The sequence below is a fragment of the Amblyomma americanum genome, chromosome 2 (assembly GCF_052857255.1).
Source record: "Amblyomma americanum isolate KBUSLIRL-KWMA chromosome 2, ASM5285725v1, whole genome shotgun sequence".
Taxonomy (NCBI): domain Eukaryota; kingdom Metazoa; phylum Arthropoda; class Arachnida; order Ixodida; family Ixodidae; genus Amblyomma; species Amblyomma americanum.
Window position 1 is genome coordinate 48404827 of NC_135498.1, and position 18231 is coordinate 48423057.

The following is an 18231-nucleotide window of genomic DNA, read 5'->3' on the forward strand; positions in this document are numbered from 1 at the left end:
CGAACGTGTGCACCATGGGCTCCCAAGGAGCGGTTTGAGCGGCCCAGATGGGCCGCGGTATCAGGGCTACAGAAAAGGCTGCCGAGGATTACGAACTGGTTCTACCGCATCTGCCCACGGGTTAGAGTGTTTTGCATACAGTATTTTTGCATGGGGACATACAAGCCAGGCCATGTCACGTCGAGCATTTAGTGGTTGCCCTGGGAGCATATCAAATGAATCAGTTGTGGGCGGCAACGTTCAACCGACAAGAGGAGAAGGAGAAGATTCTACAGGCCAAAGTTTTCGACGTGAAGGAGCACTGCTGCTTCGTCATTGACCCCTGTAACCTAGGCGTCAGGCTGAAACTTTTCTGGTTGCCTCACGGCGTGCACGACGATGATGTGCGAGCGGCGTTGCTGGTTTTTGGAAAAGTTAGAAATATCGAGAGACAAGTTGAAGGTGCAAGGATGCGTCGGCAAGTCTTCTATGCGACGCGCTCTGTCGCGCTGAAGCTCAAAGTGGGCGTCACCAACGAGGACCTGCCGCATCAGCTTCGGGTCGCCGAGGATGTCGCACTCGTCCACATCCCTGGCAGAGCGCCGCTGTGCCTCCGGTGCCGTGGCACAGGACACATACGTCGAGAGTGCCGTGTGCCGCGTTGCGGCACGGCACGTTGCGGCGCACGGCAGTGTGTGCTCACGTATGCCAACGTTTCAGCCCAGGTGAAGAGAGATGCGGTTGCCGAGCACTTTATGGACGAAGCAGACGTTGAGGAAGCCAGCCATGAAAGCAGTGAAGAAAGATGCATCGCGGAGGGAATCGCCTCCTGAGAAGACTCCAGCTCTGAAAGAGCCCAGCGAATCCGGATTGAAATCTCCGGCGACAGCTGTTTCTGTGGTTGAGACACCCGCGAAAGAAAACGAGGACACACTACTGCTACTACAAGCCTAGCCTCGAGTAGGCAGGAGGGTGACGAACAGGAAGCCGATGGTGAGATGCCCGCGGCTTCTACCTTGCCAGCGAAGAGGGTGCACTAAGACACTGGCAACGAGGGGTGGTGGCGTTGGTGAAAACATTTATTAATCAGAGAGAGGTGTTGGAGGTCGTGACCTGAACGGTCACGCCCTTACAACCACTAGGTGGGATGCCCAGTCAGGCACCCCATTGGCGGTTGCCGCAGCCCGGGTGCGCTGCGTTAAGGCCCTTTGGGCCTCAAGGGTGCAGCAGCCGGACAGGGTCGCCTCCCAGTCCTCTCGGCAACGAGGGAGCGACGCTGGAATGGGCGGAATATGGCAGCCTCCGATGAAGGCTCCCCCAGTTCGCCGTCCGTCCTTCGAGCCAAGACCAAACGTGCCTCCGGACTGCAGGACTGCGTCAATATTGCCTCCGCCCTAGCGGGGGCGCATTTCTGCCGAAGCGGTAGAAGCCCGGTCCACGATCGGGACCAGTGCAGGGGAGAGCGCCAAACCAGACCGCAAGGACGGACGAATGGTTATCCCTTCCACAGGTCGACCCCAATGCTGTTCTTCCGAGCTAGCAATGTGAGTGGAATGTTTTGGCGTTTTCTAATCTCTTCAAATGGCGACCAACTTAGCGACTATAGTTTGCGCGTAGCTACACTTAATGTGAGAGGGCTGTCGACGCGTAGCAGGCAACAGCTGAATCGCCTTCTGCGAGAAAATGACATTGATGTGCTAGCAGTTCAAGAGAACAAAATTGAAAGCGAGCAGCAAACAGAAATAATGGCTGAGATTTATCGCTGAAGATGTAGTGTTTGCGTTTCTCATGCGGTTGGAAGGTCGGGGGGATGTCATTTTTATCCGGAAGAGCACGAGGTGCGTTCAGTCGGTGCTCTTTGCGAGAGTGGTCGTCTTGTAACATGCGACTTCAGTTTTTCTGGAATGGACTGGAGAGCGACGAGTGTTTATGTACGAACTAGAATGCCAGAATAATAATAATAATAATAATAATTGGTTTTTGGGGAAAGGAAATGGCGCAGTATCTGTCTCATATATCGTTGGACACCTGAACCGTGCCGTAAGGGGAGGGATAAGAGAGGGAGTGAAAGAAGAAAGGAAGAATTAGGTGCCGTAGTGGAGGGCTCCGGAATAATTTCGACCACCTGGGGATCTTTAACGTGCACTGACATCGCACAGCACACGGGCACCTTAGCGTTTTTCCTCCATAAAAACGCAGCCGCCGCGAGAATGCCACAACGCGAAGGGTTTTTTCGGTATGTAAAATCATTCCTACTGTATGAGAGGCGGGTTCTGCTTCTTGGCGACTTCAACAGTACCTGCAGACCGGAAGATAGAGCCACAAACCGTGCCCTTCGCGACAAGAGTGCAGAGTTACTGAATGAGATTGTTATTGAGGCAGAGCTTGAAGATGCTGGCTGTATAGTTATGCATGAAGGCCAAGCCAAGTACACACACTTTCAAGGCAACTGTCATGCAAGGCAGGATCGAATATATGTGCCCATTGATTGTGTGCCATTGTGTTCGGATGACCACTCGCTAGTAATTTTTACTCTTGGCGCGAAGAGAAAGCTAACCAAGTTCAAATGGGATGGAAATTTAATAACAAGTTACTGCTGGATGAAGAATATTTCACTGAAGTGAAAGAATATATTACGAATATGTTACAAAATGAATCTAATTTTATAGAAGCAGTTTAAGTGCGATATAAAGATAGCTGACAGTCACAGAGCACGCACTCTTCGACACCAAGAAAAACAAAAGTGAAAAGAGCTTCATAGCGCACTTTATTGCATTCTTAGTACGGAGAACGTCAAGCCTGGTATGTTCGTAAAAGACATAAAAGAGATAAAAACTAAACTTAACGTGATAGATGAAGAGAAGTACCATGGTGCGGTGATGAGAGCCCGTAGTCAAAGATTGTGGCCCGTGGAGACAGCCACTAAACGGGCGCTAAGTGATGAAAAAAAGGCACGCAGTTTCAAAGGAGATAAAGGAAATTTGCCATCTCAAATAAGTTGCGTCTGAAAATAAAACGATTGAAGTGGCGCTCCTAGAATATTATAGTGAATTGTTTTGCCTGAAACAGCCTGGTATCGACCACTTCAGAAATGATTTCCTGTCGTTGATGCCAGAAGTAGATGAAGTTGTAGAGAGACGAAGAAAGTGTAACTGCAGCGGAAATTGAGACTGCGATTCAGGAATTAAGTTCGAACAAGTCACCGGGGCCGGATGGCCTTGGCGCAGCCATATGCAAGGCCTTTAAAGCAGAAATAGCTGTTCTACTTGAACGAGTGATAGGTGAATGCTATGAAAAGAAGTTAACTTCTCCATCTTTGCGAATGTCCCACGTGGTGCTAATTCCGAAAAAACAAAACGACCCTGTTAAGATCCAGCCCGTACGATCTTACCGCCCTATAAGTCTAACAAGTGTTGACTATAAAATTTACATGAAAGTATTAGCCCACCGACTCCAAAGTGTAATTAAGACCCTTGTAGGCCCGCATCAGACATGCAGTATAAAAGGGAGGACAGTTTTTACTAACATACACACTACAAGAAATGTTCTTGAATGTTGTGACGCAATGCATGACCGTGCAGCCATGTTGCAATTATACCTGCACAAAGCGTTGGACAAAGTTGTACATGAAATACTGTTCTCTGTTTTAGGGTATGTGAATGCTGGATCCGTTATTACAGATGGTGTGAAAATGGTGTACGAGCGCTGTACAGCGAGACTGGTGGTTGAAAAGCACTGAACTGATTGTATACCTTTTCTGTCGTCAGTAAGGCAGGCTGTCCTCTTTCTTCCCTGTTGTTTGCGCTTTATTTGGAGCTCTTTTGCTTAAAAACACTTGCACGGCCAAACACACGCGGATATACCTTCTTTTAAAGCAAAGTTCGGGTTTTGGCATATGCGGATGATATAGCAGTCTTTTGTACGGACCACGACAGCGTGCGGAAAGTTGTAAAGGAAACTGCTGCTTTTTCGGTGCAAGTGGGCGCGCAATCAGCCGGGTAAAGTGTCTAGGCTTCTGGTACAGAAACTGGAAATACACGCCTGAAGTGTTTTGTATACAGAATTCAATAAACAGCTACGCCAAGTAATTACCTCGGTGCACCACTAAAGCACTACCGGGACAGCAAAGAATACTGTGCCGGTGAAGCTGAACGTGTGAAAACTCAAACAAATCGGCAGGACGTAACTTTTCCATGTTTGCAAGAAGAAAGGTTTGCAATTTGTTCATTTTTTCTCTCAGCGCAACACGAACGGGACACAAGACGAAGGACTAGCACAAACAGGCGCTTCGTCTTGTGTCCCGTTCGTGTTGCGCTGAGAGCAAAAATGAACACTTACCAACTCGCCCAAATTTCCGCCTTGCTGATTGCAATTTGTTCCTAGTCGCCAAAATTTTTTGTATTGGAAGTGTTATTCTTGCCGAGAATTTCTGTTAAAAAATTGCATCGAGTATTTGCTACGTTTTAGCCGCCGCAGTGGCTCAGTGGTTATTGGGTTCGGCTACTGGCCCGAAAGACGCGGGCTCATCCCGGCCGCGGCGGTCGAATTTCGATGGAGGCGAAATTATAGAGGCCCGCGTACTGTGCGATGTCAGTGCACGTTAAAGAACCCCAGGTGGTCGAAATTTCCGGAGCCCTTCACTACGGCGTATCTCATAGCCTTAGTCGCTTTGGGACGTCAAAACCCCCATAAACTAAACATAATTTAACTAAACTATTTGCTACGTTTATTTGGGCATCAACATTGGAGCGTACCAGCCGATGCAGTCTGTTCCATAGGGCGCGTATCGGATAACTGGGGTTGTTACATTTATTCATCAAGCAGACTGTATCAAGATTCTTTTTTTTTGCGGGAACAAAGGTAGGCTTTTCTTAGAACAATGATGAAAGTGCGTTTGCGTGATTCATTGCTTGATTATAGTCTCGTCAATGTCTGTAGGGCCGTGGCTTTAAGTACTTTTCTCCGCGAAGTTTTTTCGTCTTTCCAGGTAGTGAAGGCTAGATTTTCAAATGAGTATCTGTCCTCTGTTACGTGTAAACAGCTTCGCAAAGATTTAGTCGTTTCTTTTGTGCCTGTGCCTCTTTATCGCGTTGTATATGCTTTTTGCCCAGAGTGGGACGCGCTTAAAAGGGTGCAAACGGATGCCCGTGAGATCACCCGTTAAATCTTTCTTTTTTCTATTGCTTACCGGCACTCTCCCAGGGAAGCCATGGTTGCAAAGCAAAGACCTTTTTGTTCCTTGGTCTGTAGACTGTTTTATTTGTAAAGAAACTGAAAAGATAGAACACATTTTTCTGGACTGTAATGTTGCAGTGTTTTTGTGCGACGTCCTACAACGCATGATTAAAAAGGACCTACCATTAACGCCGTTTAGAACACGTTACCTGCCATGCGGCGACTCAGGAGGGGTGCCGAGTGATCTATTAATGTGCTTGTGCATGCACAGCATGTGAAAGACGCGAATGGATGTTCGGCACGAGCATATGGTTGTATACCCAATCCGGCAGTATTTTGTTGGAGGTGTGTTGTACACGCATGATGTTTGCGGAGAGCAAAGTGAGCCTCCGTAATGACTACCTATATTCTGGACAAGCTGTCATCATTTAAGCCATTTTATCACAAAGCACTTGTCAGCAGGTGACTTGTGCTTTTAGTACCACCGAATTCTCACCGTTCTGTATTTTGTTGCCAAGCCTGTAAAAACGAAAAAAAGCAGTGATAGCCTAACGCTCTCGAGCAGTGGCCAGCAAAGCTGATGTGTTCGCGGCGCCGCGGGTTCGAATCCCAGTCGCGTCAGTCTATTTTTTATTTATTTATGGTTTGAATTAGGTTTCCCCACGTGAATTAGGTTTCCGTACGCTAAACAACATCGGCAGTCACGTTCAGAGCTTACTAACGTGGTCGCTTTTTTATTTTGGTGTACAAATAAAAGCGCATGCAGTGAGTGTTAGACCTTGTAGAATATCTGTCACCAGCTCGCTGCAGCCTTTCTTTTTACGCTGTAGTTCTCACCGCGACCTTCAGGCGGCGAAGCGTTGCGTCACTGCCGATGCTGGTCGCAGCGGTGCGGTCAAATGCCGTGCGTTCAGAAGTTAAGAAGGGAAGAGGAAAACTTTTATTGTCCGTCTTAATCTAGTCGTATTTCTGCGGAGGCGAAGTACTATATATATATATATATATATATATATATATATATATATATATATATATATATATATATATATATATATATATATATATATATATATATATATATATATATATATATATATCTAAAGAAAACAAATCCCGGACGGTTACCAACTCGAAGACGAAGAGGATTAGGAAAATAGCTTTATGCGAGTCCAATGCTAGGGTGTAGTGAAGAGCCCCACTTGTTCGCCTAGAACCATTTGGCTGAGGGCGAAATAAACTTGCAGTATTGAGTGCAGTGGGGCATGAAAGTATATCGTTTTCTTCGTTGTTGCAATCGGGGAGAATATGCGTACATTAAAGGCCAAACACGTCTCCGAAGACTACGCGTAGCCAGCGTGTTGCTCGTGAACGTTAAGAATTTAGATGACATCACTCAGTGCATCTTCGAGACGACGAACAGCTGCGCGGCGTCAAAAAGCACACGCGATCAAGCGCGTGCATCCGCCACAGCGTAGTGGCCTTCGCATTCCACGCGCTACTTGCGGACATACGAAGGAGTGCCGTCGAGGTCCGGAGCCCGTAGGCCCCAGCGTTTCAAGCGCATCCTTTCAACACCGCCGTGGTCCGACTTTCTTTACTCTTCCTTTCTTCTCCTATTCCTCGCTCCGTTTCAATGCCAAGGCACGGACACACTCTCTCTGTCACAGAGCTCTATGATGATAATAGTTGCGAAATTAGCGACAGAATCGTAGTGTGAGAATCTGACGCTCTGCTTGGATCAAAACATTGAGAATAGCAGATTGTCGCGCCACCTCCTGTGCTCCGACGAACTACTCAACGCTGCTCAGAAACACTATTAAAGTGGAGAAACAAAATAAAAAGTTCCAGGGCGCCACTATGAACTGATTGTCTAGTCCATAGGTGGCGCCACCATTTCTTAACTTTTGAAAGGTGACCACCGGGAAGAGCCGGGTTTCGACGCTGAGTTCCGCGACTGGTATGATGAAGGAGCTCCGCTCTCGCCCGCACGCGCGCCCTGGCTCTTGCGCATCCGGGAGATGGCGCTCGCCAGCACGACGGCGGAGGGGAATTCGCGCCCGGCGCCGGTGCCGACCGCGGCGCGTCCGATCCCGGCGCTCCGCAGCGGAGCCGGTGGAGCCAGTGCAGCAGCGGCGGCGTGATGCGCACCACTCGCGGCAACGCTGGACTGCGGCCCGGGCCCTGCTGCGCCGCCGCCTCGTAGCGCACCTGCACGCAACATGGCATCGTCGCCCGCCGACGGCAAGCGGCCACCGCACGAGGAGATCACCTTCACGCCGCCCGACCACAGGTCTGTGTACGGCTCTCCTGCTTCCGAGCTCATGCTGTTTTTCCCGCATGCCTGCACCTTTCCAGAGCGTACACTCGCTTCGTTCTAGCTGCTCATCCCTTAGCGCGCGCGCGCGTGCGGTTTTCACGGTTTCGCGCGTTACCATCCAGTTGTGTGCACCGCGAACGCTTGAACTTGACCCTTGCACAGCGGCTATGCACTGTCGTCGTCGAAGTGAGGAGCGTGCGTTGCTGCATACATGCGGACCATGCGACCGGCATGACTCGGCTACAGTCACTGTCTTGGCGCTGTGGTCCTGCTCGGTGACACACAGACGTTGTCATCAATCTGACGGTGCAGCGTCGGCAGCTTGCATCTTCTATATAAGCGCCGCTTCATCTTCTATATAAGCGCGCGGGTGTCTGGTCAGTTGCATCGAGAACAGTCGGGTCGCTCGCTCTGGTATACGCAGCTTGGAAGAACGGCAGTGTGGCTCGCTCCATGCGGATCGTGAGATCGTGTGCTTTTGGCTCCAAACAACCGAACCGTGACCTGAATTGAGTTCAGCTTCACGAGGTGTAAAAAACCGTATCCTCCTCCGCACTAGTCTGCCTCATAAACGCAGCGAAGCCGATGTTTCCGTGGCGCTTTCTCAATTTTTTACATAACCTCCGCGGGATGCAGCAAGCTGTGTCGGTCGGGTGTTGTACAGGGAACCCTTTGCGCGAGCAGATGCACAAATTGCGCACCGCTGGTTAGCAAGGCACGTGCGCGTCCATAGTGAAGGCACGCTTCACAGCATCGCGAGAACGCGCTGACAGCGTGTGCAGCGAACCGTGTACATCGCACACTATTAAGGATTCTGGGAACGCACCGTCTCAGTAAGACGAGTGTATACGTAAGTGAATGCTGTGTGCTGTTCGAGCCTAGTCGCAAATACCACGTTCGTCCTCCGGATCTTAAAATTCCTAGTGTCGCTTTACACGCTATAAATTTCTGACTAACAAGTGCCGTGACATGTAGTTTATGATGAACGAACAAGAGAGCCTGATCTTTAAAAACAGCCGGAAATTCCGTGTTAAACTGAACGTACGAGTGGGAACTGCGAGTGAACCAACAGCTGAACACAAGCTGGGATGGAAATGTTGGCTTCGAAAGCGAGGTTAAGAACTTCGTAAATATTTAAAAACGTTCTCTATCTATACCTTGTTTTCTGAAGGAAAAGACAATAGAAAAACAGTGACAGAGAGGAATGGCTTAACGGGGCTAAAACGAACCTTTTATACCTTTTCATTCTCGTCCATGGCATTTGTTGTCCCGGGATTGACCCTTGCAGCAATGCGCCGGCATTCCACTATCGTGCGCTGAAGCTACTACATAGCATGCAGCTGAAAACGCATGCCTACAAAAGAGAGACCTGTTGATTTCATCGACCTTTAAGACCGATAAATTTATTGTACTTTGTATGCCAATGTTCATGGCTCTCTTGGGTCTCGTCGAACGGCTTAGAGGACCCGTTTTCGTGCATCCTGAGGTGGAAGATTTCATACATGGTCGATGCCCCGGTTGTCACAAGGGACGCATTTTGCCGCCTGCCTTAGCCACGGCGGTTCTCGCAGTTTGTAGGAAACCATAATTATTTTTTGTACCTTCAGGGTTGCTCAGCGCCTGCTCGTGTAAAACGTTCGCTGCATCAAAACAGACTACTCAAAGTTAAGTGATACGGCATCATGCGCACAAATAAAAAGGTTTCGCGCCAAGAATGGGACGTTATGGGAAAGGCCGATAAAATAGATGTGACTAGGTGCGCGAATGAAAAAAGTAGGCACTACAGAAGGAATAAAAGAAACCATGATGTACTCACGAACTAAATACGAAAACAAGGCATACATAAGAAATGCTGAGGATACTTAATTCGAATCAAACACGATAGATATAATCTTACGTGCACAAAACAACTAAGCAAAGTGTGAGACGTGACACTGCACAACTGATGCCCGCTACCTGTTTAGAGCTTATGCTGTTTGCGCTGTGAGCTATATAGCGGTTTCTCTTTCTGTCAGGTGCAAGTGCAATACTGAAAAAAATATTATCGAAGCAGCTATGAATTAAAAAAATATCAGTGAAAACGAATTCGCCCACTTCGTTTTAAAACATATCTGTTGATTAGTACATGTATACGCGTACGCTCGCACGAAGCATGAAAAATGCAAGGTTGTTTACCTAATAATCAGCAGTTTTTGCATCCAATTCCATTTTCTTTTTTCTCTTCTGCTTCTCATCTTTAACTCTGTTAAATGTGGCGGCTGATGCAGCCACTTTCGTGCGATAGAATAGAATATACTTTAGAATAGAATATTTTCATGAGACTGGATAGAATAAGGTTCTTACTTCACTCTGCCGTTTTGAATACAGACAACCACAGAAAAAAAAATTTCTAGTTCTCATCACTTCGCGTCTCTCATAGCCTGAGTTGCTTTGGGACGTTAAACCCCATAAACCATAAACCAAGCTTTCATCACTTCGCCACAATCATGCTTTTACTATTCGCGTTGTTCTTTTGAGACTCGAAACAAAAAGAAAGGAGGAAATAAAGAAAAACCGACCGATTGCTGCCTCAGATTAGCGAGTGCTTGCCTTGTCATCTCTGCCTCGAAATGTGGCACGCGTATTCCGTCGCATCCGCCCTGTTTGCAACTGCCCGGAGGAGGAGGCCACTCAACTTATCAATGGCCTCCTCCTCCCTGGCAGCGTCGAAGCAGGCGCGCAATTCAATTAAGAGAATAGAGGCGGACGGACGACAGTGTAGAGCTTCCACGCTGGCAGCGCATCGCAGGCGACCGAGCTGGGAGACCGAAGGCTGCCGTGCGCAGCAGCTTCCATCGTGCTTGGCGACCAGAGCTCTCTCGCTGGCTCAGATTCCGCGGCGGTAGCATGTTTATCTTTATTTGCTTGCTTCTTCTTCTCCTTCTCTTTCTTTTTTTCATTCCTTCATTCATTCTTTCTTTCTTTCCTGCTTAATTAGTTTAGCGGCCAAGAATGGTGCCGTCCATTAAGACGCATTCACACACTCAACACGCTGTCAGGCGCGTGTCTAGCTTGTTGCCTTGGCAACAAATACAAAAGGCGCAGTTCGCTTGGTTTCCAAAAGGTAAAAGAACGATAGAAAAAAGTTGGAAATTGTCGGATAGGTTTTGCCTTTCGCTTCGTTCGTGCATGTGAGGTAACGCGCAGCTTTACGCAATGAAAAGGTTAGCGCCGCAGCTGAAGTCAGCTAGCACGATTCGTTGAATGCAGGTAGGGAGCATACGCTGACGTCTAACGAAGTTTGGGTTTCCACTAATTGGTAGGACGTAACGAATATCTAGAACAGCAGCACAAGCGGCCAGTCACAAAATACAGGATCTGCGGCACCTCACTGTATTAGGTGTTTTCTCCCGTGATTTGTGGCTCTTGTTGCTTTTCTGCGTGCGCTGACAATAAAAAAAATCTGAAGAAAGGCGGCAGGAAAGAAGGGGGGGGGGGGAATGTTTTGCTAAATTCTATCAAAGGCCAAGGGTACTGCAATTTTAGGAAACAATAATGGTTAAACGGGAACCCTCTCGGGTACACAAGAAAACGAGGGACGGGAAAATCAAATAAACGATATTTTTCGTTTATTATGTGCTCTAAACCAACAACAAAAACGGGAATAATTCAATGAGTTATAAACAGAAAAAATTATGACTTGGAACACATGTGTCCCTATGTACCTTAAGGGAGCCAACTTTCTCCAGTCATAGCCCTTACTTCTTCGCGCTGTGAAATTCCAGAAAACAGTTCCTTGCCGCTGTAAAGCACAAGTGAACTTCACAAACTCTGCGGTAGTTGAATGTGCGGCTTTCAATCTTCGAATTCGCGGAATTTGCGCAGCGCTTAATAATAACTATTTTTTTTGGGGGGGGGGGGGGAGGAAGTGACGCAGTATCTGTCTCATATATCGTTGGACGCCTGAACCGCGCCTTAAAGGAAGGGGTAAGGGAGGGAGTGAAAGAAGAAAGGAAGAAGGAGGTGCCGTAGTAGAGGGCTCCGGAATAATTTCGACCACCTGGGGATCTTTAACGTGCACTGACATCGCACAGCTCACGGGCGCCTTAGCGTTTTGCCTCCATAAAATCGCAGCCGCCGCGGTCGGGTTCGAGCCCGGGAACTCCGGATCAGTAGTCGAGCGCCCTAACCACTGAGCCACCGCGGCGGGTGCGCAGCGCTTGCGTAAGTCATTTTTGGCCATTTGATGTACTGGTGCTACGGGCTGCGTGAAAGTCTTGATGCGCCTCTGCGTCTGCACAAGTCCTGTAATTCCTCGTCGCCGACTAGAAAAAGTGGCGATAAGCGAACGTGCTACAGCCTGCCGAAATTCAAGTGAGGTCATAGCAGGCATATCAGTATTTGTCGCTTGAAGCTTTGTGTAGCAAATGTGGGCATTGTTCATTCCAATGCCGAGAAGATCAAAAAATACACTGAGGTAAAATTTGATCTTTGCTCGCCGGTCCACTTCATATGTCACCTTCTTTTGAGCCATCAGGTCAACTTCGCCCATGGATTTGTTGTATTCGTCTACAACCAAAGGACAACGCACATCAATTTTTTCTTTTCTCTCAGCGCATCGCCGCTTTACAAGAAAGGTTTGGACTGGGGAGATGAAGTCGGAGAGCAACATAACGGCCCGGTTGTCCGTCCATTTTACACATGAAATGCCATCGGCATTAAAAGATGCAATGTCACCTCTTTTCATTTCCTTGTCGCTGGGAAAATTGGTTGGCATGCTCTTTCGGTTCGCACGCACCGTTCCACAGGCCTTGATGTTGCGGTCTGAAAGCCCCACTTGCAAGGCTGGAGAGTTGAAAAAGTTGTCGAAAAGAAATTCGCAACCAAGACCATTCAGTACGTCAGTGAGCTGCAACACGACAGACTCTCAGAGCCCCATGACAGCACCTTCACTCTTCTTCCCAGTGTACATGTCAGATAACCTGTCTCTGAGTCACAATGGCACCACATCTTGAATCCCCAGCAAATTGGCTTGTTTTTTATGTATTGCTTCATGATGTTGTGGCCGTTGAATTTTATCATATGCTCGTCAATGGATTGACGCTTCGTCGGTGAAAGCGCCGCTTGAAACGCCTCGTTGCAATGGTTGATAAGAGGTCGCACTTTGAACGCCCTGTAGACCTCGGAATCCATGGTAGAATGCTAAAATGCTTGAGTGACTTTTTGACCAACCGTTCATTTCAAGTACGCCTGGGTGCCACTCTTTCTAAAACTTTCGTTTAAGAGAACGGCGTGCCTCAGGGGTGCATTTTAAGCACCACGCTTTTTATGGTAAAAATGAATTCCCTAGCAAAAATAATCCCAAAGTCTATCATGTATTCTGTCTACGTCGACGATCTCCAGATTGCTTGCACATCCTCTAGCATTTCATAGTGTGAGAGGCAAATACAGATGACAGTAAATAAACTAACAACATGGGCAGACAGAAACGGTTTCAAGTTTTCCACGCAAAAGTCAGTAGCTATTCTTTTTTCGCTTAGAAGAGGACTGCACACTGATCCCTCCTTGTATTTAAATGAAGTCCCACTACCAATTAAAGATGAGCACAAATTTCTAGGAATGACTTATGATAAAAAGCTCACATTCCTACCACACATAAACATACTCAAAAAGAAAGCTTCTAAATCTCTGTATATACTAAAAGTACTTTCACGAAAACATTGGAGCGCCGATAGGACTTGTATTTTACGGATTCATCGCTCTGTCGTACGTTCTACTTTAGATTACGGATGCATAGTTTATGGGTCAGCGAGGCAATCGTACCTTAAACGGCTAGACCCAATACACAATTTAGGCTTGCGTCTTTCCACCGGTGCATAGAGGACGTCACCGATAAACAGTCTATGTGGAAGCCAACGAGCCGTCGCTTACAGAGAGAAGAACCATGCTCACTTGCTCGTACGTTTTAAAAATCCGTTCACTGCCTAAACATATCGGTCACCAAATAGTCACAAAGTGCCCATCTAGAACACTATTTAACAACAAACCATTAGCAATAAGGCCACTTCTCCTGCGTTTTGAAGATGTGTGCAAGAACCTCGGTCTAATGGATGCATTACCTGGCGTTGCTCGAAGACGTGGTCCACTGCCTCCATGGTTCAATTTTCCTGTAATCTGTGACCTCACTCTTGCACATTTCCGTAAAAAGCGAACTCCACAGCAACATATATTACAAGAATTCCGTGCCCTTGAAGAAAAATACAGTAGTTTTACAGAATTTTATACTGATGGATCAAAAACAGATAGTTGCGTAGGAAGCGCAGTGGTGCGGGGGAATTCGGAGCAAATAGTAAGACTACCACAGTGTTCCTCCATCTTCACCGCGGAGTGCTACGCAGTATGGATGACCATAGAAAAAATACTAAGTGAGAGCCTCAAAAATGCTTTTATCTACACAGACTCCTTAAGTGTACTTAGAGCTCTCCATTTTAAAAATGCAAGCTCCCCTCTGGTCGGTGACATCATACACAACATAGTAACTGCCATAGCTCAAGGACAAAATATAAAACTGTGCTGGGTCCCGAGTCATGTGGGAATAAAAGGCAATGAGAGAGCAGATGTGTGTGCTGGTAAAGCTCGTGGCAAGGAAATAATGAAAGTAAATATGCCGTTTAACGATTGCATGAAATTAGTAGCAAGGAAACTAAGAAAAAAATGGCAGTCGGCTTGGAACAATGAGGTCAAAAATAAACTAAATTGGTAAAACCAGTTTTAGGTGAATTTAAGTCCTGTGTGCACCGAGAACGTTTCAAGGAAGTGATCTTATGCCGTCTCCGAATAGGCCACACACACCTTACGCACAACTTCCTACTAACAAAACAAGACAAACCTGTTTGCCAACAATGTGGAGATGAACTCACGGTTAACCATATTTTATTATCTTGTGTGGAACTGGAAGAAATAAGAAAAACATATTTTACTGAATTTTATAATAAATGCATTCCTTTTCATCCCGCGCTGCTTTTAGGAGACGATGCAATTGTTAATATATCATGTGTTTTTAGCTTTCTTAACGAAACGGGATTTCTCAAGAAACTCTAAACTTTTTACCCACTGGTTTGTTTGAATTTTAGTACACCTCAGCCAATTTCTCATGCCTGAGAAGAAAGCTGAGGCTTTTATTTTGATTGGTTGGGAGCCTCGATGTCCTTCCGCAGCCAAGGAAGGCTACTGAGGTTACCCGGCCCTCTTTAAAGCTTTTACTAGTAGCCATTTATAAAATTTGTGCATGCGTTCACTGGGTAACATTAATGTTTGAGGGCCGCTAGAGCAAGGATTATTCTTGCATTTCTATAATATTCAACAAAAGACTTTTCCTATACCTTGTTCTTGGCGCATGATGGCCTCAATTGCCTATGTTCCATAAAACACAACACAACACACAACACATTTGAACGCCCTGTCAAAGTTGGGATCCTCTCTGCTGGGCTGAGAGTCGTTATCCGCAAAGTGCAGAGCACTGCGAAGCTGCTCAAAGCGATGAAGAGGCATCACACTGGCAATGAACAGCACGCCAAGGTCAGGGAGCGTCGACCAGTAGTTTCTGATAGCTGGCAACACGTGGTAGCTCATGACGAAGTCGACTCCCAAAAATGCTTTCATTTCTTCGTTTGTTGTTGTGAAAGCTATGTCGTTCTGTTGTGTGTAACGGATGCTTTCTTTCACGAGTACGTCAGAAACAAGCTTGTCGAGGTTCATCAGTGCAGAAAAAATCGCAAGTGGTGTTACGACTCCGCCTTCATCTTGCTCTGGTACGCACTGCACTTGCCCGTACTCCACGTCGGTGTCATCTGTAAATCTCTTGGCTCTGTGGCACTTTTTCCACGTCATTTCTTTTATGGTTTTCATCCCGTGCCTCTCAGTAGGGCTGGACGCAGTCGACGTCGGAAGAGAACCGCTTCGCCTGATGCGTTTACTCGAGGGATTTGAAGACCCTGGTTTATCCGGGTGCTCAATGTCAATCTCTGTCGCAACGTTATCTACGTCTTCCTCCAAGAAGTCCAAATCTTCACAGTCATGTTGTAATGCGCTCTCATCGTCGCTGTCGTCGGCGAACAAGATTTGGTGTATCTCTTCCTCCGGCACTAAAAATTTTCGCCGTTTTCCTGACATCCTCCTGCGGGACAAGAAGCAACGCTTACAAAAAGGAAAGCAAATATCTAACAGACACACACGAAACGAAAGAGAAATACCTATAAATTTTGTTACGCCACAATTTGCGAGCGCGAAAGGGTGCCAGCCACACTCACGTGAACGAATCGAAAGCTCAACCGGACTTCCCTTATGGTACATAGGGACACATGTGTCCCAAGCCAGTTTTTCTCCGACAAAAGTAAATTGCGCGCGGACAGATCATTGCTTTCGCTTTTATGGTAAATACATAGCCTAACCAACCTATTTTTGTCCATGCTTGATTGATAGCATGCTATACAATTCATGAAAATACACTTACTTGGCAGGTCCAAATCCGCTGCGCTCCTGCTGCACAATTTCCGAAAATGGCGGGAAGGCGGTCCTAGTGTTGCGGTCCTAGTGTTGCTGACTCGGGGGTATTCCGAGTCTCTCGAGGAGTAGTGATTTTACTTCGGTCAGAGCTTGAACTGAAACTAATATCCTCTCCAGACGTGCCAACGACGCAGCAAACCGAAACCATGAGCCAACCAGGCTAAACGCATGCTTTCGCTCGTCTACTCGGTTTAGTTACGTTAAAACCGTATACCACTTTTTCTGGCCTTGTCTAGCTCATAAGAGCTCCGCTTTCAGTAAGAGTAGCGTCTTTGTCATTAAAATGCCGCAATCTTTCGACACATATCGAGTTCAGTTATTCATTGGCGTCCTTTTAAAATGACATTGAGGACAATTCTATATATATATATTTAGCAAAATCCGATAGTACGGCATTTCGTGAGTTTGTTGTCCCTTGGCCGGCGACGAAAGCTGAATTTATTGGGAGATTTGTATTAGAAGTTGAAAAACTTTTTCCCGCTGCTTTGATTCAAACGCTGGTACTCTCTGATGACGAAATACCCGAAGATTGTCGTAAACTCAGACATAACTTCACCAGCCAAAGTACGAGACACCGTTTGTGACGCAAACTGTCGCTAACGTTGACTCCGTGATTGCTAGTTGAGCAATCAAATGAAATAGAATAAATGAAATGGGATGGAAATGAAGTGATATGAATGGAGTGAGCAAAAATGAAAACTATACCGCCGACCGGACGTTGAAGGCCTCTATTGGCCGTTGGTATACCAGGTGTTTCAGGGAAGCTGATCACTCGTGTTTAAAAATAGGGTTTTTGAGGTAAAGAGAATCTTTTTCCGACATAGTAATGCCAGCGTTGGCGGACGTCAAAAAAGAGGCAAGTCATCTCAACTAGCTCTCACTGCTGTGGCACCACAAAATTTGGCTACATCGTGGTAAAATACACACACTTTCGAAAATTATGCAGGCAAAGCAGCCCCTCCAGCGGTCATAACTAGTCGCATTACCCAAATTTTGTCGTGCAACAGCGGCGAGAGTAATGGTGTTTTCAAAATTCTAAAAACTGATATGGCTATTACTAACGACCGGCTACAAATCTATAATTGCAATCAGGTGCCTATTTCTAATAGTTAAAAAGTTAACTATTAGAATTTAGTTAATCACTTAGCTAGTAAAGATGATTCGCCTGTTTTTTGACGTCCGCCAACACTCATATTACTATGCCGCAAATTGCTTCTCGTTACCTCAAAAAAAACTTATTTTTAAAAATTAGTGATCACCTTCCTTGAAACACCTGGCATATTGGATTCGTTACGTTTGCGCCAGCCTTACGATAGATCCTGTTCCCGATCTCGACAACGAAGTTCTCGCAAAGAACTGCAGCCTGCAACTTCAGCGACCTCAAGCCCACGCAGCGATGCGATGCGTGCGATGCAGAACTCAGAGCAACGGCAGGAACACAAGGTGCACACAAATAGAGAAAACGGCTAACTTCGCATATTGCGGTCGTGTTCATCCGAGTAAACGCCGCCCACTACATGTTCTCGTCCTCCTCAATTCTTCATCGCCGCCACCGTTGATAGGTGCGCGCCCTTGACCGCCAGGGGATTTGCTGGTCGCTTATGTACGGGTGCGCAGTTCAGTTCCCGTTTACTAAGAGCCCTTAGATAGGCTTCCACGAGTGGACATCGATCGCGTGCAACCTTGGAGGACGAGCATCCCGGTTAGCGGATCCTATGCGATCCGCGATCTTGCTTTGAGGTCAGGCAGTGCGAAAAGTAAGGCAGTAACCCTCCTTCGGCGAGCTCTTGAAGGCGTAAGTATACGGCTTTTTTTAACGTCCTCTATATTTATCAGTATTAATCAACAAGACAATTGTTTTTACAATTAAGGTAGTAGTAGTTGTAGGGTTTATTAAAAATAAAAAAGAAACAAATAAAAAGGAAGGAAAAGATGTTTGCTAGCCTCGGCATCTGCCGTCACTACGGAGGCACCTGAGCTGGCGCAGCGGAAATAAAGGATAGCAGGCAGAATGAAGAAACGAAATAATAGGCGAGGGGACAGTAAGAAAGGATAGGGGGAGAGTAACATACGCAAATACACTATGTACACAATAATACACATATACAGGTTGCACGCGTGTTGAGTCCATAAAAGAAGGGAAAGCACACGCGCACAACACTGTACATGCGGCTGGAGTAGGGCGTCTACAAGTAAGGTGAATTAGAGAATTCATT

The 18231-nt window shown here is 46.7% G+C and overlaps 1 pseudogene across 1 annotated transcript in view; it reads left to right on the top strand.

Annotated features, from left to right (window-relative positions):
- Positions 1 to 7240: 7240 nt before the first annotated feature.
- The window catches only part of LOC144121178 (neprilysin-1-like), a 76423-nt pseudogene continuing 65432 nt past the window's right edge, over positions 7241 to 18231 (top strand). The window contains exon 1 of the transcript XR_013312559.1: positions 7241 to 7444. The product of XR_013312559.1 is annotated as a neprilysin-1-like (transcript). The remainder of the gene's footprint in view (positions 7445 to 18231) is intronic.